This window comes from Leucopleurus acutus (genome assembly GCF_964270905.1).
Source record: "Leucopleurus acutus genome assembly, chromosome: 7".
Classification (NCBI taxonomy): domain Eukaryota; kingdom Metazoa; phylum Chordata; class Mammalia; order Artiodactyla; family Delphinidae; genus Leucopleurus; species Leucopleurus acutus.
Genome location: NC_139150.1, coordinates 51367218 through 51394015, shown reverse-complemented (window position 1 = coordinate 51394015; position 26798 = coordinate 51367218). Strand labels below are relative to the sequence as shown.

The 26798-nt window shown below is 43.1% G+C and overlaps 1 protein-coding gene across 5 annotated transcripts in view; it reads right to left on the bottom strand.

The window, feature by feature from the left end:
- The window catches only part of KANK1 (KN motif and ankyrin repeat domains 1), a 192484-nt gene extending 169836 nt beyond the window's left edge, over positions 1–22648 (bottom strand). For 4 of the 5 annotated variants that reach the window (XM_082843040.1, XM_082843041.1, XM_082843037.1 and 1 more), the window contains exon 1: positions 22583–22648. The gene's annotated coding sequence lies outside the window, so the exon portion shown is untranslated. The remainder of the gene's footprint in view (positions 1–22582) is intronic. The other variant, XM_082843038.1, reaches the window with a different exon arrangement.
- Positions 22649–26798: the final 4150 nt, after the last annotated feature.

The following is a 26798-nucleotide window of genomic DNA, read 5'->3' as shown; positions in this document are numbered from 1 at the left end:
CCACAACGGTGAGAGGCCCGCATACCACAAAAAAAAAAAAAAAAAGAAAAGAAAAAGGTGTATGAGGAAGGAAATGTCATTTAAATTACACATCTCAGCTATGAATGATTTTCACATTCACTATAATCTAAATGTTATATATTAATCCAATTTAAAAAAACTATATTTACATTAGGAGGATTTTAGAAAAGAGTGTATGTGAGAAGTTTTAAGTTTTATAGTCTCATCTTCCACAGTATGAAGACAGGAAATAATATTCAAACTCTGATTTTAAAAAAATCAAGAAATGACAGAACAAGCATATTTTTCTCAAAATACTGTCATTTTCACAGTCTAAGCCAGTCAGATATCAGCATTTTCTTATGGCTCAACAACATTAGAAGAAAAAAAAATTTCTAAGTAGTTTCCTTTAAGGGAAAGGAATCAGGGAGAGGAAAGTAGGGCAGAGAGGTACTATTTTCACTTACAGGCCTTATAGAACAATTTGACTTTTTAAAGTATACAAACACATACATACAAAATGTTAACATTTTTCATAGAGCCAATATTCAAGGTTTTTTACACATGAGAATCAATGATGGGCGAATCTGCACTGCCAATACAATAAAATCCATATTTCAAATACCATCTAAGAACACTCTATGGTTTTTAAGTTACTGGTGCTGGTACTGCCCACCAACTCCTACCTGAGGGTTGGGGACACAGACATCATCTGGCTGACCCATTCATTAGGAGAAGCACCTCAGACACAATGCCAGGATGGCCAAAGTCCTTGAAGGTTCGGCATTTGTCAGGTTTTCTCATTAAAATTAGAATTCCCAGTACTGGTGTGTTTTCCAGTACCTCATTCTCATGAGAGGTGAAGTTAGGGATTTGTGTGGGTTTGGAGGCAGAACTTGATTAAACGCAACTTGAATAGGAAACTGAGGTGATCTGTAGAACCAATGGCTTTGGGTAACCAGATTTTTAAAACAAACTGAAACTACTTATCCTCTGAGGGACAAATTCAATTTGTTAAAAAAAAAACTAGTTGCATGGTTACTAAGGAGTCACTGCGAAATCCCCATTTGCAGCTCTAATGCATAAGCAGCAGCCCCAGGAGCAGGGAAACTGGCACAAGCCTTTGAGGCTTACTCTCCTAGGTCACAGTGCTAACTGACATCACCATATGCCTGCTTAAATGAAAGTACACCACTTATTAGAATCATTAACTCAAATTTTGCCAACTCATAAATAATGAAATTCCACAGATTTTTCTAAGCACCTTTGTGAAAGAACTTGCCCAAACTGAAAAGGGTTTTCTCCAAAATCTTTCAAGCAAAACTGAAGTTCCAGGAAGACATTTAGGCCTATGGCTTTGGATACCCCCTAAAATTACTCCCATTTGAAAAGCATGCACTAGGACATTAGTTATGTATCCAGACTGAACAGCCTCCCGTTAATTTAATCCTTTCTGGTTTTAGCCAACAGTTCCTTTTATTGAACTGTGGCAAGAAATTTTTCAAAGCCCATTCTGTTAGAAATTAAGGTCCTTGGGTTTAAGAAGCAAGAATTTGGAATTGACTAGCCTAAGAGGTAGACAATAGTATCAATAGTTTACAAGTATAAATGTACTTGTAATTCAAATAAAAGCCTACAGAGAGATGGCATATCCAAAGGTGCTGTTTCAGAACACTGATCAAACTAGTAAGTGGCATACTACCTGAAACAATGGTGCTGACCTAGCTGAAAGTTAAAAAGAAAACCAGCTATAAGCTAAGACAAACAAATCTCTTGGACAAACTGTGACTTCTCTGTGAATTCTTATACACCACTCACTCCTAAAGGTTACTTGAAGGGTCTAATAATAAAAGGCATAGTTCTTGTCTAAAAACAAACAAGAAGAACGACAGAGCAACCTTTCAGCAAATGAAGGCTGGGGAGACAGGAAAGGAAGGGAATGACCGTATTATTTTACCTACATACTGAAACACAGAATCACTATGAAAGCTGAGCATGAAACTTAGTTCCTGGCATCCTGGTAGCCAAAGCATAAAAGGAAATACGGGGCTTCCCTGGTGGCGCAGTGGTTGAGAGTCTGCCTGCCGATGCAGGGGACACAGGTTCGTGCCCCGGTCCGGGAAGATCCCACATGCCGCAGAGCGGCTGGGCCCGTGAGCCATGGCCGCTGAGCCTGCGCGTCCGGAGCCTGTGCTCCACAACGGGAGAGGCCACAACAGTGAGAGGCCCGCATACGGCAAATAAAAAAAGGAAATACGATGAGGTACACAACTTTCATGACTGAGGAAAAGAAGTCCCACTTTATCAGGGAAATACTGTAAATGTTTTTCTTTTTCTTTTTAAATAAATTTATTTTATTTATTTATTTTGGGCTGCGTTAGGTCTTTGTTGCCGCGCACAGGCTTTCTCTAGCTGGGGCGAGTGGGGGCTACTCTTCATTGCTGTGCATGAGCTTCTCATTGCGGTGGCTTCTCTTGTCATGGAGCACAGGCTCTAGGCGTGAGGGCTTCAGTAGTTGTGGCAGGCAGGCTCAGTAGTTGTGGCACACGGGCTTAGTTGCTCTGTGGCATGTGGGATCTTCCTGGACCAGGGATCAAACCCGTGTCCCCTGCACTGGCAGGTGGATTCTTAACCACTGCACCACCAGGAAGTCCCTGTAAATGTTTTTCTAACAGTGAACTGAAACATACACTTCCTCCTATGAGGGATTCTGAATGGCACAGCAAATACTCATCAGTAGTTTATTCAACAACAAAGATCTATTAAATGCCTTCTACTTTTCCAGGCTCTGTTCTAGGAGCTTGATATACATCAGCCAACAAACCAGATAAAGGTCCGTGCCCTGGAGAAGCCCATACTCTACTGGAGTAGATGGACAATAATCATAGTAGGTAAATTACATATGTTATTATGTTATGGGGAAAAGAAAAGGAAGTGCTAGGCAAGGGGGATCAAGAGAAAGCAGATTATATTATTGGACAGACAGTTGAGGCACGGAGATGGTGACATGTGAGCAAGGGCACAGCGTGAGCAAGCATGGAGATAAGAAGAGCACTCCGTGCAAAGACCCTGAGAGGAAGCACACAGGCACGTCTAAGGAATAACAAGGGGCCAGTGCTGCCAAGCACGGGAGCAAGGCAAGCACAGGAGAGGACATTAGAGAGTTAACAAGGGAACAACCAGGTCAAGAAAGCCAAGGGGTTCACTGTAAAAACTTCTCCTCTTATATAAACAGGAAGTCAAGAGAGGGTTTGAGCAGAGAAGTGTCACATCTGACTTTTGTTTTTAAAGGACCACTGGTGAGAAGGGACTGTAAGGGCAGAAGCAGGGAGACCAGTTATGAAGCTACTGCAATAATCCAGGTGTGGGAGGGTTGGGGGAAAGGAGGAAGAGGTGACAGATTCTGGATATTTTTCTAAGGTAGGGTCAACAGGATTTGCTAATGGATTCGAGGTGGAGTGTGAGAGAAAGGAGAGTGGAGACAGCCACAGTTTGGGGGTTCTGCCATCTATCAAGAGAAGGAAACACCCATTTATGATAAAAACCCTCTAGAAAGTAGGCATAGAGGGAACTTACCTCAACATAATAAAAGCTATATATGACAAACCCACAGACAACATCGTTCTCAATGGTAAAAAACTGAAACCATTTCCTCTAAGATCAGGAACAAGACAAGGTTGTCCACTCTCACCACTATTATTCAACATAGTTTTGGAAGCTTTAGCCACAGCAATCAGAGAAGAAAAAGAAATAAAAGGAATCCAAATCGGAAAAGAAGAAGTAAAACTGTCACTGTTTGCAGACGACATGATACTATACATAGAGAATCCTAAAGATGCCACCAGAAAACTACTAGAGCTAATCAATGAATTTGGTAAAGTAGCAGGATACAAAATTAATGCACAGAAATCTCCTGCATTCCTATACACTAATGATGAAAATTCTGAAAGTGAAATTAAGGAAACACTCCCATTTACCATTGCAATAAAAAGAATAAAATACCTAGGAATACACCTACCTAAGGAGACAAAAGGCCTGTATGCAGAAAACTGTAAGACACTGATGAAAGAAATTATAGATGATACAAACAGATGGAGAGATATACCATGTTCTTGGACTGGAAGAACCAACACTGTGAAAATGACTCTATTACCCAAAGCAATCTACAGATTCAATGCAATCCCTATCAAACTACCAACGGCATTTTTCACAGAACTAGAAACACAAAAGACCCCGAATAGTCAAAGCAATCCTGAGAAAGAAAAAGAAAAACAGAGCTGGAGGAATCAGGCTCCCAGACTTCAGACTATACTACAAAGCTACAGTAATCAAGACAGTATGGTACTGGCACAAAAACAGAAATATAGATCAATGGAACAAGACAGAAAGCCCAGAGATAAACCCACGCACATATGGTCACCTTATTTTTGATAAAGGAGGCAAGAATATACAATGGAGAAAAGACAGCCTCTTCAATAAGTGGTGCTGGGAAAACTGGACAGCTACATGTAAAAGAATGAAATTAGAACATTCCCTTACACCATACACAAAAGTAAACTCAAAATGGATTAAAGACCTAAATGTAAGGCCAGACACTATAAAACTCTTAGAGGAAAACACAGGCAGAACACTCTATGACATAAATCACAGCAAGATCCTTTTTGACCCACCTCCTAAAGTAATGGAAATAAAAACAAAAATAAACAATGGGGACCTAATGAAACTTCAAAGCTTTTGCACAGCCAAGGAAACCATAAACAAGACAAAAAGACAACCCTCAGAATGGGAGGAAATATTTGCAAACGAAGCAACTGAAAAAGGCTTAATGTCCAAAATTTACAAGCAGCTCAATATCAGAAAAACAAACAACCCAATCCAAAAATGGGCAGGAGACCTAAATAGACATTTCTCCAAAGAAGATATACAGATGGCCAACAAACACATGAAAGGATGCTCAACATCACTAATCATTAGAGAAGCGCAAATCAAAACTACAATGAGGTATCACCTCACACCAGTCAGAATGGCCATCATCAAAAAATCCACAAACAATAAATGCTGGAGAGGGTATGGAGAAAAGGGAACCCTCTCGCACTGTTGGTGGGAATGTAAATTGATACAGCCACTATGGAGAACAGTATGGAGGTTCTTTAAATAACTACAAATAGCACTACCATATGACCCAACAATCCCACTACTGGGCATATACCCTGAGAAAACCATAATTCAAAAAGAGTCATGTACCAGAATGTTCACTGAAGCTCTATTTACAATAGCCAGGACATGGAAGCAACCTAAGTGTCCATCGACAGATGAATGGATAAAGAAGATGTGGCACATACATACAATGGAATATTACTCAGCCATAAAAGGAAACAAAATTGAGTTATTTGTAGTGAGGTGGATGGACCTAGAGTCTGTCCTACAGAGTGAAGTAAGTCAGAAAGAGAAAAACAAATACTGTATGCTAACACATATACATGAAATCTAAAAAAAAAAAAAAATGGTTCTGAAGAACTTAGGGGCAGGACAGGAATAAAGACGGAGACGTTGAGAATGGACTTGAGGACATGGGGAGGGGGGTAGGGTAAGCTGGGATGAAGTGAGAGAGTGGCATGGACATATATACACTACCAAATGTAAAATAGACAGCTAGTAGGAAGCAGCCACATAGCACAGGGAAATCAGCTTGGTGCTTTGTGACCACCTACAGGCGTGGGATAGGGAGAGTGGGCGGGAAACGCAAGAGAGAGGAGATATGGGGATATATGTATATGTATAGCTGATTCACTTTGTTATACTGCAGGAACTAACACACCATGATAAAGCAATTATACTCCAATAAAGATGTTAAATATAATAATAATAATTTTTTTAAAAGGCTGCTGAGAGACATAAAAGGGATCACAATGTGTGAGAGTTTCCTGTGGGTTTTCTTTTTGTTTTAAATTAATTTATTTTTTTTTTGGCTGCATTGGGTCTTCGTTGCTGTACGCGGGCTTTCTCCAGTTGTGGCGAGTGGGGGCCACTCTTTGTTGTGGTGCATAGGCTTCTCACTGCAGTGGCTTCTCTTGTTGCAGAGCACGGGCTCTAGGCATGCGGGCTTCGGTAGTTGTGGCTCGCAGGGTCTAGAGCGCAGGCTCAGTAATTGTGGCACATGGGCTTAGTTGCTCTGTGGCATGTGGGATCTTCCTAGACCAGGGCTCGAACCCGTGTCCCCTGCATTGGCAGGCGGATTCTTAACCACGGCACCACCAGGGAAGCCCCTCCTGTGGGTTTTCTTAAACTCTTTACTGTCCCTCAACAATGTAAGCTGAAGACATCATACATCTAATTCCTTAAAAGAAAACAGAAGTTAAAGAAAGTACAACAACATTCCAAGTACCCAATATTCTGATGGAAATGGTGTGTAAGATCCTTTAGAATTTCATGAATGAGCACTATTTCTGTTTTCATTAACAGCTGGGGCAGGCAAGTGCTCAGGAAGAACCTAGATTGCAACATTCAATGTCACCAATCAAGGGTCCACTTGCAGAACAAATCTCAGCATTCTCATAAAAATTATCCAGACTCTCTTGCCTAAACAGATGGCCCCCAAGTTTATACAAAGGGTGTGAGGGTAAACATGGAGGAATGACCAAGCTCCCCCCACCCCGACAGAGTTCTGAATCTCTCCACCATGTAGATGGTGAATAACCAATCCAGGCACTAAAGTTCTACATCTCTCCGTAAGTATAATTATAATCTGCCATCTTTCTTTAAAGGATTCTGATTTTGTATTTTTTAAATAAGAAAGAAATTTCCCAGTAAGAATATTAGCAAAAGCTCAGAAATTTCACTTGTGAAAGAAAAATACCAGGGAATATTTACTAGGCCCTAATAAATTTTAGTTTTGCCAAAAGGCCCCATCTCTACCCTTCTCTTGACAGTCTGCCTTTAATTGACTGCCAAGACCATATTAAATTCAGACAATTAAACAAAAGACAATGACCAATAAGATAGCAGTAACACATGGAAAATCAAGACATAAAAGTCCAGAGAGTAAGAAGAGTCATTTCTTGATTAAAATACAGATCTAGACCCTTGAAAAACCATGAGTGGAAAGTTACCGAATTGTGGGTACAGCTCTGCAGCTCATAAAAGATTAATCAGTCCTGTACAAAAATCAGACACTGTTTTCCATATCTAGGCAGATTTCTGAAGCATAACGTTTTCAAAATAAACCCTGAAATACAGATTTAATCAATTCCGAAAGCTGTTTCTGAATCAGCATACAAGCCATTAAACTTCTTTGAATTAAATAGTTTTCCACTATGGTAGATCATGTTGTTGTTTCAATTATTTGCCGCCCTCCCCATAAGAGGATTTTACCTCATATACCATGTGACTTATAGAGTCTCCAGATGGAAGTATTAATCATACTTTCCTACTCTTCTGTTAGTAGGCTTAGCCATGTGACTTGCTTCAACAAACTGGATGTGAGTGGAAGTATCATATAAGCAGAAGCAGTAATAGCCATGAATGGATTGGTCATTTCCTTTCTTACCCTTTCTTACCCCCATGAGATTCTGTCCCAGACTGGGTGGCTCATTTAGCCTGATCTAGAGCAAAGAAGACCCTTGGAGCAGAGCCATAGCTGTCATGGAATGTGAACAAAAAATTAAAATATGTTGTTTTAATCCACTGAGCATCATCTAGTCTAAGCTGAGAAATGAAGCCAATGTTTTGTTTCAAAAAATGTTTCAATGCTCAATGGAATAATTAATACCCAGAGCAGCCTAATAAGGGTGGATGAATGTGTAGGTCTTAGTGCCAGTGAATTTTCATGCTAACCATCTGCATAAGAATATAATAAACTGAAAATAACATCTGCCTTTTTCTAATTAAAGTTTTTACTTTTATAAATATGTGCTTTAGGGGGAAGGGGAAAACTTAAGTTACTTGTTTGACTGACTTTTAGAAGACCTTGTTGAGAACAATAGTAGGTTCAAAGAAGATAAGGTTCAACAGCTCACCCTTCCACTGGCATGTAATTAATTAATCTCTAACTGATGTGGGGATAAAACAAGAAACAAGGTTACAAATCTAACTGACATAACAGTCTCCTAGCAAAACAAGGAAATGTAACTGCCTGAGATTTTATGGGATGTAGAAATCATTCTTTTAAAAGTCTAGGTTAGGTTCATTTTCAACTTTTAGTATTAGTCCCCTGCCTGGAAGTCTTAACTCACCAGGTATAAGATCTGATGATGCAAATAGTCTTTCAAATGATCAATCAGAACAGAACTTCAGGAAAATTATTAGATCTCTCAAATTTTTTCCTAGAAGGTGAAGAAAAACAATGCCCAAAGTTAATACTCCTCTCATAGCTGCTCTGATAAAAAATATACATGAATTCACTTAAAAACTTAATTTCTGAAGGAAAAATATTCAACACCACCTCTTGCAAATTTGCGATGAGGTCTTGGCAAGCTAGAAGTCCAGAGAAACTCAGAACACTTACTAAGACTAAGCTGACAGGTTGTCATATCCAGAGGCTGTTGTAAGAGTCTATTTAATTAGGAGGGAACAGTGAAAACAAGGCAGAGTGAGAAGGTGCCCAGGGGAAGGTCAAGAGCAATTCTAAAGAACTCCACTCAGGCATACACTAAGTCAAGGTTTACAGACAATCCGCAGCTTATCCAAGGGACTAGGAAAGAGATAGTGCTATGCTCTGCCTTCAAAAGTCCTAAATCTGGGGGCCCACGGTTCCCTCCACTAGGGTTAGCAAACCCATAATAGATAATCAGAAAAGCTGTCTGCATTGCTAAGTTCAAATCAAGTTAGGAAAAATAGTTGATACAAAGCTACATCCAGAAGGTGTACATCAGCATGCATTTGGGAAATTATTCCATAATTGCAAAATAGTACAAGGTAACAACAGCTCCTTCTGCAAGACGAGTTTGTGGTAGAGAAGGCTCCACAAGAAATTAGGGCCAAGCTGCTGGGGTATCCTGTTTGGAGGCAGACCATGACAGTCTGATTTGGTTGGGTGGGAAGAAAGAATTTCCTGGGGACTCTTTTCCCTGCTCCAAATAGTGGTTTGAAAAGATGGAGGAAGCAGATGTTCAGCAGAACATGTGGTAGGATGGCAACCGTTTTCTTCCCACATACAATGCCCTTTTTAGAAAAACCCACCCATCCTTAGCCTTGGCTGCTCTGTGTTATTTTTTGGGTTTTTTTGCGGTACGCGGGCCTCTCACTGTTGTGGCCTCTCCCGTCGCGGAGCACAGGCTCCAGACACGCAGGCTCAGCGGCCATGGCTCACGGGCCCAGCCGGCATGTGGGATCTTCCCGGACCGGGGCACGAAACCGCGTCCCCTGCATCGGCAGGCGGACTCTCAACCACTGTGCCACCAGGGAAGCCCTGTGTTTTCTATTTGATCCCAGACTCTCTGACCACAGCTGACTGGAACACCACAATGGTTCCCATTCTAAGAGGGAAAACGGAGGCACAGGCTAAGCTGATCAGCAGGGAATGAGAGAGGGCTAGAAAGAGTTAATAACCACATGGTACAAAAAACTTAGGCTTGAAATGGGAGGTCATGATAAGCAAGGACTGTGCTTCCACTTTCTACCACGTGTGAGCTGAAACAGAGAAAGGTGGTCTGTAGAGAAACACCAAAGAATGGTGCAAATGCTAGAGACAAGATACCATGAGTGTCCAAAAGAAACCATAACTTCCAGCCCTAACTCCCCAGTTCCCAGGAAGACTGGCTGGGCTACCATGCCCTTGGGCTTCCACTGGATTCCTTCCTTCCAACAAATCCTTATTGGGTTGGTTGTTGTTCATTTGTTTATTTGTTTTGGTCAAATTTCTTATTGTTGATGTTAGTTTAAGCCAGTTGAAATGAGCTTCTCTTTTATGCAGCCAATAAGCCTTATTAGTTTGTTTTAATTTGGGGCTTATTTATTTTTAAATGCTTGATCTTAATAAGCTTTTTAAATTAAAGAAAAACACACATACAGTAAAGTACATAAATCTTAAATATCATGATGAATCTTTTTTTTTTTTTTACAAATGAACATATCCAAGTCAGCAGCACCTAGATCAAAGATAGAGAACATCATCAAGGCCCCAGAAGTGCCCCCAAGCCCCTTCCTAGTAAATACATCCCTGTGCCACTTCTGCCCTATTCTGACTTCTGTCACCATCAAGTATTTTTACCTCTTTTTGAGTTTCATATAAATGAAATCATACTATATATACACTTATTTCTGAATTCTTTTACTCAATATAATGAGATTCATCATGTTCTGTGTATCAGTAGTTTGTTTTTACTGCTGTGTAGTATTTCATTGCATAATCATACCACACTTCATTTACTCAATCATAGATAGTTGGATTGTTTCTATTATGTTTCTATTATTCTATTATAGAAACGGAAATGCTTGTAAATGTTTCTGGTGCGCATATGCACTCATTCCTGTTGGGTATACATATCTAGGAGTATAATTACTGAATCATAGGATGTAAGTTTGTTAAGTTTTATGGGTAAGTACAAATAGCTTTCCAAAGTAGTTAAACCAATTTACATATCTATCAGCAGTGTATGAGAGTTTGAGCTTTTCTATATCTCCATTTGGTTATCAGGATTTTTTTTTTAATATTAGCCATTTGGGTGGGTATGTATTGGTATTTTATAATAGTTTTAATTTGCATTTTCCTGATGACTGATGATACTGAATGCCCTTTTGCTCATTTTAAAAATTATTTTTTGTTTTTCTTACTGATTTGTAGCTGTTCTTTACATATTCTGGACAAGTTTCTTGTTGGATATATGTTATGACAAATATCTTCTACTTTGTGACTTGCCTTTCTTTGCACTCTTAATTTGTACTGCTGAACGGAAGTTCTTTATTTTAGTGAACATGAGAACAGACAAAATAGTACATGTTGCTGTGAGAAACAGATCCAACTCTCAGGGTCTACAAATACACTGATTTAAGGAAAGTTGACTAGTTAACTGAATGGGACCCAGCCTTTGCATAGGCCCTGTACTATAAATACAGTGTTACTATCCTCACTTCCCCCAAAACTTCAGCTACAAGGAATCACCAACTCACCAGGTAGTATGCCCACAGTTTATCAAAGGTATTTTCATACCATACATTGTTATAAATGGTGAATAGTTTGCACCACCAGCCCTTAAAAGTCCCACAGCATGCTTCCAGCATAGCTCAGCACAATCAACGGTCCAGAGTATTCTCCAGAAGAGATGTTCAGAGCACAAACCTATGGTACCAAGAACATTTTTCTCCCCATCCCAGTACCCCCCGAGAAAAATATCCCAACCTCAACAGCCCCCCAGAGTTACCAGGAATCCTATTATCCTCAACAGCCTGTGAAAGTTTCCTTGGCCTGGGGCAGCAGAAGGTGCAACAGGCTTCTCCAACGATCAGATTTCAAGGAAGCTTGGGTAGGGCTCACACGTCTATTACCTCATTGATCCTCACAGCTCCTCTGTGTGGCACCTCTCATTATCCCCATGTTACAAGCAGAGAGAGGTTATTCTGCTCAGCCAGAACTGTGGAAGAGCATGCAGAGAAGGGAGAAGAGCGGTGGCGCTACATGCAGTTGGGGTTTCCTACTGGACCCGGGTCCCTGAGTCTGCCTCTGCCTTCTTACTTGCTCCCAGGGTTCTTCTTTGATCTACTGTGTGCCACCTGCGATCACGGCGCTTTCTCTGCTTCTCCGGCCATAAGCAAACAAGATAGCTCTTTTGAGATTTTTGGTGCCAGGGAGATTTACAGTCAGGAAATACTATATCCTAAATGTTCCTTCCTTTATCTTACCTCTCTTCTCCCTCTTCTCTCTCCCTCCCTCCCCCCCACACCAAGACACACGTAAACACCATGGCATGATTATATTACTCTTCCTTTTCAGACACACAGAGGCAAAAAAAACAAAAACAAACAAACAAAAGCAAAAAACATGCCTGGCAGGAAGCAGTAGACTTGAGACCCTACAGCCCAAGCTCCTAACCACTGCCCTTACTGAATCAAGTCCCTTCAATGTAACCCATCCAAAAATAAAGGTTAGGAAATGGGGAAGAGATGGGAACGGAAAAACTGCCCTGGGTCATTGAGGGTCAAGTAGAGAAAAGGAGATGCTTAGAATGATAGCAGTTTCCAGGAATTCAGCACTCACAACCCTACCTGGGACCTAGGCTAAAATACATACATTGACATGTGACGAACAGCTTGAAGTCAGGACTCAAATGAGGTCAACTGATAAGCAGGTGATTTGGTCAACTTGGATGTGATGCCAGAGGTTTACAACACCTTCTCTTTGAAAGAGAAAGTTCCCAAGAAAATGATTAATAAACTGTATAAACTTCAAGCCCTTAAAGCAGTATTTCCTCCTTTTACTGGCAAAGGTGAAAAGTGCAGGAAAGTGACAGTTTTTTCCCATTGTACTAAAGGTACTTTACTGAATCTTTCTGGGCTGGCTAAGAGTCCTCAAGGACTTCTTACTCATTCTTGACTTTGACAGGTGAACCACTGGCACACCACTGCCAACAAAAGGCAGAAATGAGTCCAAACATAGCAGCCCTCTATTTTTGAGTGAGAGATACTTTGGTTCTCTAGAAGGTGTGAAAAAGCTATGTGAGCACAAGGGATTTCACCAAAGAAAAACCAAGTCCTTCCAGTTAGCTTTTCCTGGTTTCCAAAGAGTAGCCTTTTGTTTCCTGAAGTTGGTTATAATAGACAAATGAAAGAAACAGTTCTCTTTCTCTATTAGCCTAAAACTGATTAAAACTCTCCTGGAAAAAACAGAGTCTACTGAATGTGGGGAGGATAACTTATAGTACTCTCAGGCCTCTAAGTTCATACATACAGAAGAAGGTGTGTGTGAAGAAGAGTGCTAAGAATCAACACCTGACTCACATACACACCTGGCAGCTGGGGTCAAATCTTGTTAGGACAAATCTCTTTACAACCAAAATGTTTAAACTTCAACTGATGGAAGCATGAAATTCCTGATCGCCTGCAGGATAGGTTACCATTCAGTGGGCACCTAAACCACTATAAAAACTGATGAACTGATAACCCTCATGCAGATCTGGCAGCCTTAGTATGCCGCTGATGAAAGTATACACATTCATTCAACAAATACTGTTGAATGCCTACAAAGTGTAACTTAGTCACTCCCCTCCCACTTGGCCACTCCACAAAAAGCCCCTTGTGTTCCTCAAGGCAGTGTCTCCACACTGTGTCCCCCTCCCACATGGCTGTCATTCTCAACATGATGAACGATTCTCAGACCCCAGTCGACAGCTGCAACTTTCCCCTTTCCAACCTCCCCCAAATAAAAACGTATCAGAACACAAGTAAGTTCATATGACTTTCATTAGAGAACTAGCCTTGAATTCTCTCAACATTAAAAAAAAATTAAATATACACAAACTTTCATCACAGTGAACTATTTGAGTTGCTCCTCCCAATTGTGACTGAAACCCTGCCAGGGCTGAGAAATTCTGAGGTGTAGTAAGCAAACCTCAATCATTTCTCTCCCAGCCTTCTCTCCATGATAAGGATTCAGCCAACTCTCCTCCCACTCCTGAGTCATAATTCTAAAGGAGAGCAAAGGGTGACGTCTCTGAAGACAGAGAAGTCTTATTCTGCCCTCAAGGTCAGAAGCCTGGATTCTCCAAATACCCTTCAGGTTATGCCTCACAGGATTTAATCTTGCTGCCAAGAAACCAAACAGTAGCCACAAATACCTTAGAAGTATTTAAGACCAATAGTGTTTAAATAGTGTCTATCCCTCGGTCAGTAATACCCCTAGAAATATTTAAGGGAAGACAGAACATACTCACTGAGGAAGTACAGAGCCAGGTTGCATTCTTAAAGAAGCATACAATCCTTAAGAAGAAACAATTGAGAAGGTAAAACAGGTGTCCTAAAGAGAAGCAGAAGGATGAATTTCAAAAGGCCAACAGAAAATAAATCAAAATAAACTCAAGCCCACCAAATCATCCGTTAAGTTTCATCAAAACTACTTATTTCATTTTCTAAGAAATGGCAAAAACTTTCAGCATGGACACTGAAGCTTCACAATATCCAGCTTATCCCTGTGTGGACAACCTCTGTTTTTCCTTTAAAAAATTATGCACCAAGGGGCTTCTCTGGTGGTCCAGTGGTAAGGAATCCACCTCACAATGCAGGGGACGTGGGTTCAATCCCTGGTCAGGGAACTAAGATCCCACATGCAGCAGGGCAACTAAGCCTGCATGCCACAACTACTGAGCTCGCGCACCTCAACTAGAGCCCACGTACCGCAAACTACAGAGCCCATACGCCCTGGAGCCCACCCCACAACTAGAGAAGAGAAAATCCGCATGCCACTACAGAGAAGCCCATGCGCTTCAGTGAAAGATCCCGCATGCCTCAACCAAGATCCCACGTGCTGCAACTAAGACCCGACGCAGCCAAAAATAAATTAAATAAATAAATATATATATATATAAAATAAATCTTAAAAAAATTATGCACCAAGAACTCAACTCTTCTTTTACATTTTCATGTGGAAATCTAATTCCTGGCCAACTACAGAGCATGACCCATGCAAATTCCCCTATAACAATTTCACAGTGAATAGCAAAAATCAATAGATTGATTTAACAAATTAGAAAAGTTGAAAGAGTAAGACAGCATGAGCAAAATTTCAGTCTTTAAATATACTGAATACTTTAATTCTCAGAACCAGTAAAGTTTATTCACGAATTTCCACTCTTTAAACTTTTATTAGTAGTAAATCTCTTGAGATGCGTCTCCTACCAATTAAAAGAAAAAAAACTCACAAGAAATGAATTATACAGCATGGAAAAACAGAAAAGCCAGACTAGTTAAGAAACTGATATAAAGTCTCAATGAATTCTTTAACTGGCCTACCTTTCCTATCTCACTGTGCCATAAAACAAAAAGAATACGAGCTCTCTTTGAGGTGCTCATCTTCATTAGTCATCTGGGGAATTCAACAACACACATTTACTCGAATGGCTAAAATAAGACAACAGACACTAACAAGCATTGACAAGAATGTAGAGCAACTAGAACTCACATACCACTGTTGGCAACATAAATTAATAAAACCATTCTGGCAGTCCCCACTACAGGTGAACTGTGTGGCCCAGCAATTCCACTCCTAGATACTTATCCAACAGAAATGTATACATAGGTTCATGAGAAAACATGCACAAAATTGTTTATAACAACACTGTTCATTATTGGTCCAAAACTGGAAACAACCCAATGCACATCTCCAGTAGGATGGATAAACAGTAGTACATTCACACAATGGAATACAATAAGCAATGAAAATGAACAACCCAGAGCCACATAAGACAACAGATCAATCTTACAAATAGGACATGGAGTGAGAGAAGCCAGACCCAAGAAAGTACACACTCTGTGATTCTATAAAGTTCAAAAATCTGACAAAAGTAATCAATGATATTAGAAGGATATCCTTTGGGCTACAGTAGTGACTGGAATGGGGTATAATACAAAGATGATCAGCTTGGGTCTATGGTTCTATTTTGGGGAAGGGAGATGAAGGAGTATTTCATAGAAAAGTGAGTCATAACATCACATAATAGGGACAATTCCAGCCCCTAAAAAGGGCTACTCTTAAACATGTATTTTTTAGAGGAAAGAGCAGTTCTGTTAAGAATAATACAAAAGAGAGGGAGAAGGGAAGAGGAAGGGAGAGGAAGGAAAGGAGGAAGGATGAATAAATTCAGGCTTGATTTCTACCTATTTCTACCTAATTATTTTTTCATATTTTCCCCAAGGTCAAAGGGTGAACAAGTCGGAATTACCAACAGAAATCTGAACAAATGTAGCCAAAAATGTAATGCAAATATCAACAAATTTACATTCTTGCCTCTAATCAAGGCAAAAATTAGATAAAATAAATATCAAAAGGAGTTTTAACTGCAATATGCAATAAATGTAAACCAACAAGAATAGAGGTTCTTCTTGTGTGCTTCTCAGGGGATTAGATAATTATAAAAATGTATTAGTATGTCTCCTGAGACTTAAACTATGCCCCATTGGTCAATTCCATTAACTAAATGAATTTTTTTTTTTTTTTTTTGGCTGTGCCGAGTGGCTTGCAGGATCTTAGTTCCCTGACCAGGGATTGAACCCAGGCCCCAGCAGTGAAAGCGCCAAGTCCTACCACTGGACCACCAGGGAGTTCCCTAAATGAATTTTTTAAAAAAGGAAAAAAATCACCCTAGAACAGAGCTACAGGGTTCCTGAAATATATAACTCTCTCCAATTAACTGATTGCTTCTGTAACAAAAGAAACATAAGGATACTTATTTCTGACAGGTTTTCCTGGTGTATACATCCATACACAAATATCCAGCTCAACAGTATATCTGTTTTAAGCTTCTTCATCAGTGAGAATATCATTTGCTTCCAGCATTCATACTTCAAATGCAAAACTGAAGAAAGGAAAAGGCAAACGAGCACCTGAGTTTAGAAGCCAAAGAGAGAAAATAAAAACTGCTGGATTATGTCACCCGCTCTGCTCACGCAGAGTACATGCTCAAGGCAATTCACACACCTAGTGGCTGCAGTGTTTTAGTAAGAGCCTCATTGTCAGATGTCCCCCACTGAAGACAGTTCTGTTATTCTCCTTCACTGCCCCTCCCAAAGACACACACACACACACACACACACACACACACACACACACACACACACACACTCCAACAAACATGAGCGTTCCACCTGCCATGGCCTTGTCAAGTGTGGAACACGTTATTTAAAATTATAAAGGTAGGGACTTCCCTGGTAGCACAGTGGGTAAGAATCCACCTGCCAATGCAAGGGACATGGGTTCAAGCCCTGGTCCTGGAAGATCCCACATGCCGTGGAGCAACGAAGCCCGTGCACCACAACTACTGAACCTGCACTCTAGAGCCCATGAGCCACAACTAATGAGCCCGGGGGCTGCAACTACTGTAGCCTGTGTGCCTGGAGCCCGTGCTCCACAACAAGAGAAGCTACTGCAATGAGAAGACTGCACACTGCAACGAAGAGTAGCCCCCACTCATCGCAACTAGAGAAAGCTGGCGCACAGCAACGAAGAACCAATGCAGCCAAATAAATAATTTTAAAACAATTATAAAGGTAACTGAAAAGAGAACTAAAATTAATAAAATAAAAATAATACAATATCTAATAAATATTGGGAGGCAAAGGGGAGAGGAAGAAAAGAGAGGTGGGAGGTAATACAAATTCCAGTTCTTCCTTAGCAGGGAGTTAAGAGCTATTGTCAAATTTGTGAAACAAGTGTAGACTGTGGCAGGTTTAAAAAGAAGGCTGCACATGCTTTGACACTCTTCCCACCAAGTGGCCAGTCTATGTCCTCTCCCCTTGAGTCTGAGCAGGCTTTGTGACTGACCCAATCAACAGAGCTTGGTGAAAAGGAAGTTATGTAACTTCTGAGGCTGGGTCATAAAAGGGCAAGAAGCTTCCAACTCCTTCACTTGAGGCACTCATAGCTCAAGTTAATTGTGTGTGTCCTCTTGGAGGGTGTTTTGGGATGAGATTAGCATTTTAATTGGTAAACTCTGGGTACAGCAGATTGCTCTCCATAACATGTGGTCCTCATCCAATCAGCTGAAGGCCTGAATAGGGCAAAAAGATTGGCCTCCCGGAGCAAGGGGGAATTCTCCAGCAGACTGCCTTTAGTCTTCATCTGTAACACCAGCTCTCCTGGGTGTCCAGTCCACTGGCCCACGCTGCAGGCTTTGAAATCACCGACTTCCACAAATGTGTGAGCCAATTCCTTATGATAAATCTTTCTATAAACATATATACATTCTACTCTTCTGTTTCTCTACAGACCCTGATTAATACCTGGAGGAAGGTGATGGCCATGTAAGCAGTGCAACTACCTTGGGCCAACATGCTGAAGCTGCCATGTGTAGGCACTCTAGTCAACAGTTAATGCTGAGCCCAGTCTGTCAGCCAACCCTGCCAAGGCGCACGGCACGGAAGCAAAGCCTTACTGGACCCTCCAGACCAGCCCATTCACCAGGTGTGTGCAATAGAGAGACCTCAGTCAACACCACAAGGAGGAGAAGCGGCCAAGCCCTGCCTGAATCCTTGACCCACAGGACACATAATACCATGAAACAGTTGTTCAAGCCACTAACTTTTAAGTTAATTTGTTCAATGATAACAACCAAAAGTACTAAAAACAGACATAGTTGAGCTAGGATCAGAAAAGAGTAATGGGTTTTAGCTTTCATTTTAAACCCTTCTTTGTTATTTTCATTATTCTTACTATGTACAAATATTACTATAGAATTTAAACAATTATAAATTAAAGAAACAACAGCAAACATGTTTAGCACTTACTGTGTACCAGGCAATCCTCAACGTGCTATGTGTTTTAACTCATTTAATCCTCATAATAACCCTGTCAGGGGAGTGCTTTTTATTATCCCCTTTTTATAGATGGTAAGTTGAGACACAGAGAGGTTCAGTAACTATATGAAAGGTCACACAGCAAGCAGCAGCACCTAGATTCAAACAGGCCAGTCTGGATTCAGAGCTACAACATTTCCACAGAGATCACCAGGCTGGTTCATAATCACGAACCACTGGATGAAGGGCACAATCTCAAATTGCCATTCACCTGGGTCTCTAAGCATGTGACTGACTGACAATGCTATCATGTGTCAAGCACTGCTGGACTTCCTTGCTCCTTCAACAGCCATGGCCTAAACTGCAATGTCTTTTACTCTAACCCCCACCTGAACACATTCTTCAAGGCCCAATCTCCCTAAACATCAACCAGATCTCTCTACTCGGTGTTAATTTCCCCTACATTTCCAATGAGCCATTTATATCAGATATTTCCATCCTTCTGCCTCCTATTCAATTCTGTATCCTTACATCTCCCCATCTGCTATGAACCATATGAGGGTCTTAGTCTCTGAATTCCCCCCACCAGGGCCTTGCATAAAATAGAAATGTAATTATTATTTATTAAAGTTCATTGATATTGGTTTATTCTAAATGAAAGTTGGTGGAGCAGCCTTCACCTTAGAGGAATTTTCACTGAATTTTATTTGAGAGGAAAGAGGGAGGAGAGGAGTTAAGCACAATTCTACTCCTGACTACATCCCCTATACAAATGTGTACTGTGTATCAAGCCATGTAGTAGAATGTTCACAGTCACACTAGTCCCCACAGACAAAATTCGGAAACTACTCAGATGCCCATCAACTCTAGAATGGATAAACTGTGGCACAGTCACACAATGAAACATTGGACAGCAATGATAATGGCCGAAATACAGCCACATGCAACAACACGGCTGAATATCACAAACATAATTTTGACTAAAGGAAGCCAGATACCAAACCAAAATGAAAACAAAACCCCCCACGAAAACATACTGTATGATCCCATGTGTATACAGACCATGAAGACAGGCAAAACTAACCGATAGCTGGGACAGTGGTAACCTCTGGGGAGACAGTGTGACTGGAGAAAGGCAAGGCAATGCTCTGTTTCCTGATTTCAGTGCTGGTTATAAGTTTATGCTCACTTTGTGAAAATTCATCAAATTGTACACTTAAGATTTATATGTATGTTATAGTTCAACTTTAAAATTACTTTTTTAAAAAAGATGCTAAGCCAAGCCACCCATGCAACAGGCATAAACTATCCTGTAACATTTGAAACCAACTTGACTTCACCTGATTGGAGGGCAGAAGAGCAGCACAGTGGTTGTTGTGTAATTTGGATAGCTTCAGCTCTGCTCACTAAAACGTGATTTTCAGGGCTTTCCTGGTGGCTCAGTGGTTAAGAGTCCACCTGCCGATGCAGGGGACACGGGTTCGTGCCCCGGTCTGGGAAGATCCCACATGCCGCGGAGCGGCTGGGCCTGTGAGCCATGGCCGCTGAGCCTGAGCATCTGGAGCCTGTGCTCCGCGACGGGAGAGGCCACAACAGTTAGAGGCCCGCGTACCGCAAAAAAAAAAAAAAAAAAAAAAAAAAAAAAAAGTGATCTTCAGAGCGCGCACAAATAGTCCAACAAAATGCTTAAGGGTCCGAAATTTCTGAGATTCCCCTTTGCTGCTTCTGAATCTGCTCACCCTTCTCCATTTTAACAGACCTCAGCTCCCACAAGTACTCCCCTTTCAGCCTTTCTCCAGCTCCTTTCCCCAGTTTCTTGAATTTCCTCCAACTAGACCCTTTCCCATCCTCCTCCTCCACCTCAGACCAAGGGTTAATACATGAGCACAGTAGCTCATAGGGCTATTTGAGAGCAGGTGCTGATACTCATGAAATGAACCCAAGTCTTGAATGTATCCATTCTAGTGGCCATTTATCTGTGGTTTCTTTCTTTGGGGACAGTGGATACTTTAAAACAAAACTAACACCTCCCCCCAAAACACATACACAAAATAGAACTCGCATTTGCTGAGGCAGAACCTCAACTGGAATGATTTGTGGACTTGGCAAATCTAAAGTGTGAAAGTGCCCCAAAGCACTGGCGTGCCCTACCTACAGGGATAAAATGCATTCCTAACTTGTGTATTTTTTATTATTAACTTATTTATTCATTTATTTATTTTTTGGTTGCGTTGGATCTTCGTCGCTGCGTGTGGGCTTTCTCTAGTTGCGGCGAGCGGCGGCTTCTCATCGCTGTGGCTTCTCTTGTTGCAGAGCACGGACTCTAGGCGTGCAGGTTTCAGTAGTTGCAGCATGTGGGGATCAGTAGCTGTTGCTCGCGGGCTCTAGAGCGCAGGCTCAGTAGTTGTGGCACACGGGCTTAGCTGCTCTGCGGCATGTGGGATCCTCCTGGACCAAGCATCGAACCCGTGTCCCCTGCATTGGCAGATGGCTTCTTAACCACTGCGCCACCAAGGAAGTCCCTAACTTATGTATTTTTAAAGGAGGCAATTATTCCTCTACTGGCAGCTTCTCCTCCATCCTTAGACACTGTAATCTCACCAGAGGACAGCCCATTCTTAATTTTTCTTCCATTGCTCAGCAGCAGCACCTTTCCCCAAATCTACTAACTGAAAAAGGGCCGAAGTTAATAATCTCAGTTTTCTCATTCAATTTCTGTCTTGGGAAAGCTTCACTTTATAATGAGGGAGTGAGAGGCTGGGGGAAGGGGAAATGGGGAATAACTGCTTAATGGGCACTAGGTTACTTTTGGGGGTGATGAAAATGTTCTGGAATTAGACAGTAGGGACGACTGCACAACTGTGAATACAATAAAAAAAAACCACCGAATTATACTCTTTAAGTGGGTAAATTTATGGAACGTTTATCATATCTCAACTTTTAAAATAAATAACATGTGGGAGTGCCCAACTTTTTTGTAGAGAAAGTTGGATGAAAGAAGCAACTAGCAGATGGACAGCTAAGTACCACCTAAAAAGCAAGGTGAATACACTCATGAATTAAAAAAGAGGAATCTGGCCCTGATTTCCATCCAGCTCAGAGGTGGATGGGATGAAGCTGGGGCAAGAAAGTGCACAACTATAGATCTGGATGATTAACCTTCCTTGTTAGTCTCACGGCTCCCGTCTTGATATAGTGTTTCATTAATTCGACGAACCTCCGTAGAGACGATGTGCAGAGAGCGGGCGCTGGGGGACGCCACAGATTGTTTTTAACGCTAACTTGCCAAAGCCCTCATCAAGTCACCCCCGCGCAGCACAAGTTCTTGCTGACTTGCAGGACCCGCCGCGAAGAGTTGCCTCTGAAAGTTCCCCGCGAACCCAGGTGGAGAAGAACGGTCAAGGCGAGGAGACTGCCGTGGGCATGGAAGGGGCTTGGAAGAGGGGGGGCGTTGAGGGAACAAGTCTGCTTAAGGGCGCTCGCACCCTGCCTCGACACGACCACCAGAAGCCCACGCTGTCCCGGCCGGGTTCGACTGGCCCCGGAGGCCCAGAGCTCCCGAACTCCTCCCCCACCGCCCGGCCCCTTCAACCCTGGCCGGAGCCATCTCGGAGTCCGCTGAGGGCGACCGGAGGCCACCTGCCGCTCCGCGACCGAGGAAGAAAGGGGTCGACCGCCACTCCCTCCTGCGGAGCGGAGCCGAAAACTTCCAGGGGAGACGCCTCAGAGAGCTCTCTCAGCCTACCCGGGCTAATAAAGGACCCGGGGACACCCAAGGGCCGTGCGTCCCGGCCTGAGAGACGCCCGCACCCTCCCGCCTCTCAGCCCGGCCCGGACTTTCCCGCTGCCCCAAAGCCGCGCGCGCCGCGCTCCCCTTCCAAACCCTCGAGCCCCGCCGCCGCAGTGCGCCGAAGACGGCGGACCGCGGGGCCGCAGCAACCTCTCGGACCCCGTCCCTAGGCCCGTCCTGAGGCCGCCAGGGTAACCGGGCGAGCGGGAGCCCGCGGGGGCTGCCCTCCGCCACCGGCGCGCGCCAAGCTGGCCTGGCTGAGCGCGGAGACCGGCCCGGGGCAGGGGTCGGAGACCCGAGCCCCCGCGCTGACCCGCAAGAGAAAGGGGGCGCAGCGCAGCCCTCAGCTCCACTCACCTCCAGTAGCTCCTCTCAACCTGCGGCACCCGGCCAGCCCCTCTTTTCCTCGCCCGCGGCTCCCGGACCTCGGAGGAGGGGGCGGGGCGGGGCGGCGGAGGGCGGAGCCTGCCCAGCTCGCAAGCGCCAGAATTAAACCCCGAAACGTACTGGAACCACCTGGGACCCGCTGCTACCGCGAAAGCGAGATAGTCGGAGACCCACAAGCCTCCGACTCCGGGTGGGAAACGACTGTGGCTGCGTCCCGGAGCGCGACGGAGGCACAGCTCAGGCCTGCGAAACCCCAGGCGGCTCCCGAGACCTCAAGGAACCCCGACTCTCGGCGGCACTCTCTTTGTACCCCGGAGCCGGCCGGCGGGCAGACTCCAGTGCGCCTGCGCGCCGCTCCAACTCCACCAGGCCCACGAGGCACCTTCGCGCACCTCCGCCGCCTCGCCCAGGCCCACTGGCTTCGGCACCGCGAGAAGCAAGCAGAGCAGCTCCCTCCGCCCCGGCACGCTCCTGCTGCCTACGCGTGTTTACTTTCTTTCCCCGAGGGAGGGAAAAAAAAAATCCATCCCCAGTGAGACTTGCGTCAGATCGATTCTATCATCTCTGGCCCAGAGGAGTACCTGGACGCGGGAGGCTGGCACGGTTAACACCCCCGCCTAGCACCATTTACTGCCCCATCCCTCCACTAAGAAATTGCTCAGTGGGTGTCGGTTTGTTTCCAGGCCCCTGGTGAGAGCGGGACTCTGGAGCATTCAGGGATCTGGTTTCCTGCAGGTGCCTGAGCGGGACAGTCTGTGGACCGGCCTTGTGTCCTCTGTGCGCTCGCGCCGGCTCGGATGCAGGACGGAGTCCTCGGTGAAAAGGAGAGAATGCGTGTCCAGAAGGGTGCAGGTGTTCGGGGGACCCCAAAGAAGACGCAGTGCCTGCCTGGGGAGCTTAGAACCGAGCTAGGAAGTCAGACACTCGATTCAGAGCAACCTAAGTGGGTGCAAGTGAGGCTGTGACTTGAGGCTTCTTTCAAATTGAAGATGGTTTGAATAAAAAGGACGGGGGGACCGACAAATATGACCCAAGACAAGAAACAGTAATGCCAGCTCTCCAATCACTGATTTTCTTAAGCGCGGGGAGCGGGGAGCGGGGAGGGGGTCACCTACTGAGCTCTCCAGCAGAGCACACACCCAGAGGGGCTTTAGGCAGTCACAGTGTTTTTGCAAATAGGTTACAGTGAAGAGTCACCAAACCTCACAAGATGCTAGCCTCTGGGGAGAAGAGGCTGTGAAATCCCTACATGTTCACAGCAAAGCACACCTGCAAAATCCTGAAACTGATGGCCCCTGTCTGTGAAGAAGACAAGCAAAGGGCAGCTCACAGATACACAGGGGCAGGAAATCTCACTTTTAGCCTCATTCCTTTGCCAGCTCACCGGGTGACAGTAAACAAAGTCTTTCCTCCTTCTTGGCCTCAGTTTCTTCATCTGTAGAATAGGCTATATGGATTCAATGGATCTTCTTTAAAATCCCTCCTCCCACAAATGTCTATGATTCTATGAAAAGAATACTTATTCCCAAGGGGGCTCCTGCATACACAAAGTGCCCTCCATCCTTTATTTCTCCTTCCTTACATTTAGTCAGTACACATTTATTTTGTAGGTCCTCAAAAGGAGACAAACCTAATCAAAAGTGTGGCAGATTCTGAATTTTTAGTGGATTTATATTTGAAATTTTACTTCATTTTTAGTCATTTTCCCACTGAGATACAATTCACATAGCATAAATTTACTCTTAAAGTGTATAATTTAGTGATTTTGAATATATTTTCAGTTATGCAACCATCACCACTATCTAATTCCAGAACACTTTCATATCATTACGATAAGAAACCCCATACTCATTAACAGTCACTCCCCAGCCCCGCCACCCCACCCCACCCCCCGCCGTAGCCCCAGACAACCACTAATCTACTTTCTGTCTCCACGAATTTGCCTATTCTGGACATTTCATATAAATAGAAACATGTAACATATAGCTTTTGGGTTTGGCTTCTTAAACTTAACATTTATATGCAGGGTTCATCCATGTTGTAGTGTGTATCAGTACTTCATTCCTTTTTATAGCTGAATAATATTCTACTGTATGGATAAGACCACATTTCGTTTATCTATTCATACATTGATGGGCATTTTGGATTGTTTCCACTTCTTGGCTCTTAAGAATAATGCTGCTAAGACATTCATGTACAAGTGTTTGTGTAAACACATCTGTTCATTTCTCTTGGGTGTATGTCTAGGAGTAGAACTTCTTGGCTATACAGTAACTCTATGATTACTTTTTTGAGGAACTCATATACTTTTCCAAAGTGGCTGTAATATTTTACATTCCCATTATGAGGGTTCTAATTTCTCCATATCCTTGCTGACTGTTGTTATTGTCATCTCATATATAGATAGTAAGTGGTAGCCCATGGTTTTAATTTGCATTTCCCTAATGGCTAATAATGTTCAGCATCTTTTCATATCCTTACCAGCCATTTGTATATCTTCTTTGCAGAAATGTCTATTCAAATAATTTGCCCATTTTAAAATTGGGTTATGTGTCTTTTTATTGTTGGTCTTTATAAGAGACCTTTACTTATATCTGATAAGTGATACTAGTCCTTTATGTGGTATATATTTGTAAATATTTTCTCCCATTATGTGGCTTGTCTTTTTCACTTTCTTGATAGTGTCCTTTGAAGCACATATGTTTTTCATTTGATAGTCATCTATATATATTTTTTTTTTAATTTATTTTTCTCTGCGTCAGGTCTTAGTTGCGGAACGTGGCATCTTTTATTGTGGTGTGAGGGCTCTTCGTTGCAGCACTCGGGCTTCTCTCTAGTTGTGGTGCGCCGGCTCCAGAGCACACAGGCTCAGTAGTTGCGGCGCTCAGGCTTAGTTCCCCGCCCCCCAACCCCCGGCATGTGGGATCTTAGTTCCCCGACCAGGGATCGAACCCACATCCCCTACACTGGAAGGCAGATTCTTAACCACTGGACCACCAGGGCAGTCCCTATAGTCATATATTTTTACAAAATAACATAAGCTAACACATAAGTAACACTTAACAGTTTTCTAGACTATAAAAGTGATGTATAGGGGCTTCCCTGGTGGCACAGTGGTTGAGAGTCTGCCTGCCGATGCAGGGGATACGGGTTCGTGCCCCGGTCCGGGAAGATCCCACATGCTGCAGAGCGGCTGGGCCCGTGGGCCATGGCCGCTGGGCCTGCTCGTCCGGAGCCTGTGCTCCACAACAGTGAGAGGCCCGCGTAGCGCAAAAAAAAAAAAAAAAAAAAAAGTGATGTATGACCATTATACGAAAAAGATTTTGGAAAAATATAAAAAAGAATAAAGAAAAATAACAATTGCTTATGGCTCCATCACCTAGATATAGCCACTGTTAAGATTACAGCAAATTTCCTTCAGGCACTTTTTAACACACATTATTTATTTATTTGACATCACCCCCAATGGCATCATGTGGCCCAGTGCTCTACACTTGTGGTCATATCGAGGACCGTCTTACTGGCAGCATCCCCATGTTCAGAACCTTTTCCTCTCCCTCCTTTCCTGTCAAAACCAATTTGTCCTGTGCCCATTCCCTCAGGATTCAGTTAAGGTAATCTAGTACATTAATAATGAACATGACCATAAGTTACACACACTTTGCAGTTAAAGAGTATCTACACTGGTACATTCTACCAGACCATTTGCATTGCGGCCCTTCATGTAATGCAATTAGTCATCTGTCATATACTAGGACTTGTGTGCAAACACCAGCAGCCAACTCTTTAACCTCCCTGAGCCTCAAGCGCCTTGTCTGTAAAATGGAAGGAATACCTACTGTGCCTGCTTCATCAAGTTACAGTAAGGATCAAACCTCACAGAGTGAGTTGCACGAGAATGGGCCTTGGATATACTGCAGGTAAGAATCTGGCACCTTGAGAGTGTCCCATACACTCAGGCCCAATAAGGTACATGGCAGCAAGGAGAGAAATCAGGAGAGAGCAAGGAAGACACAGGCAGGCGGCCACCAAAGTTGTACCAGACCTTTGGGACCGGTAAAATTGGGGCAGGCCCTGGAAGCAATTTCCTTCCTAATACTCTACCCTTCTTCATCTCCTCCACCACCACCCCCCCCCCCGCCTTTTTGTTTGTTTCTTTGTTTACAGTGGATGTATACCATAGTTA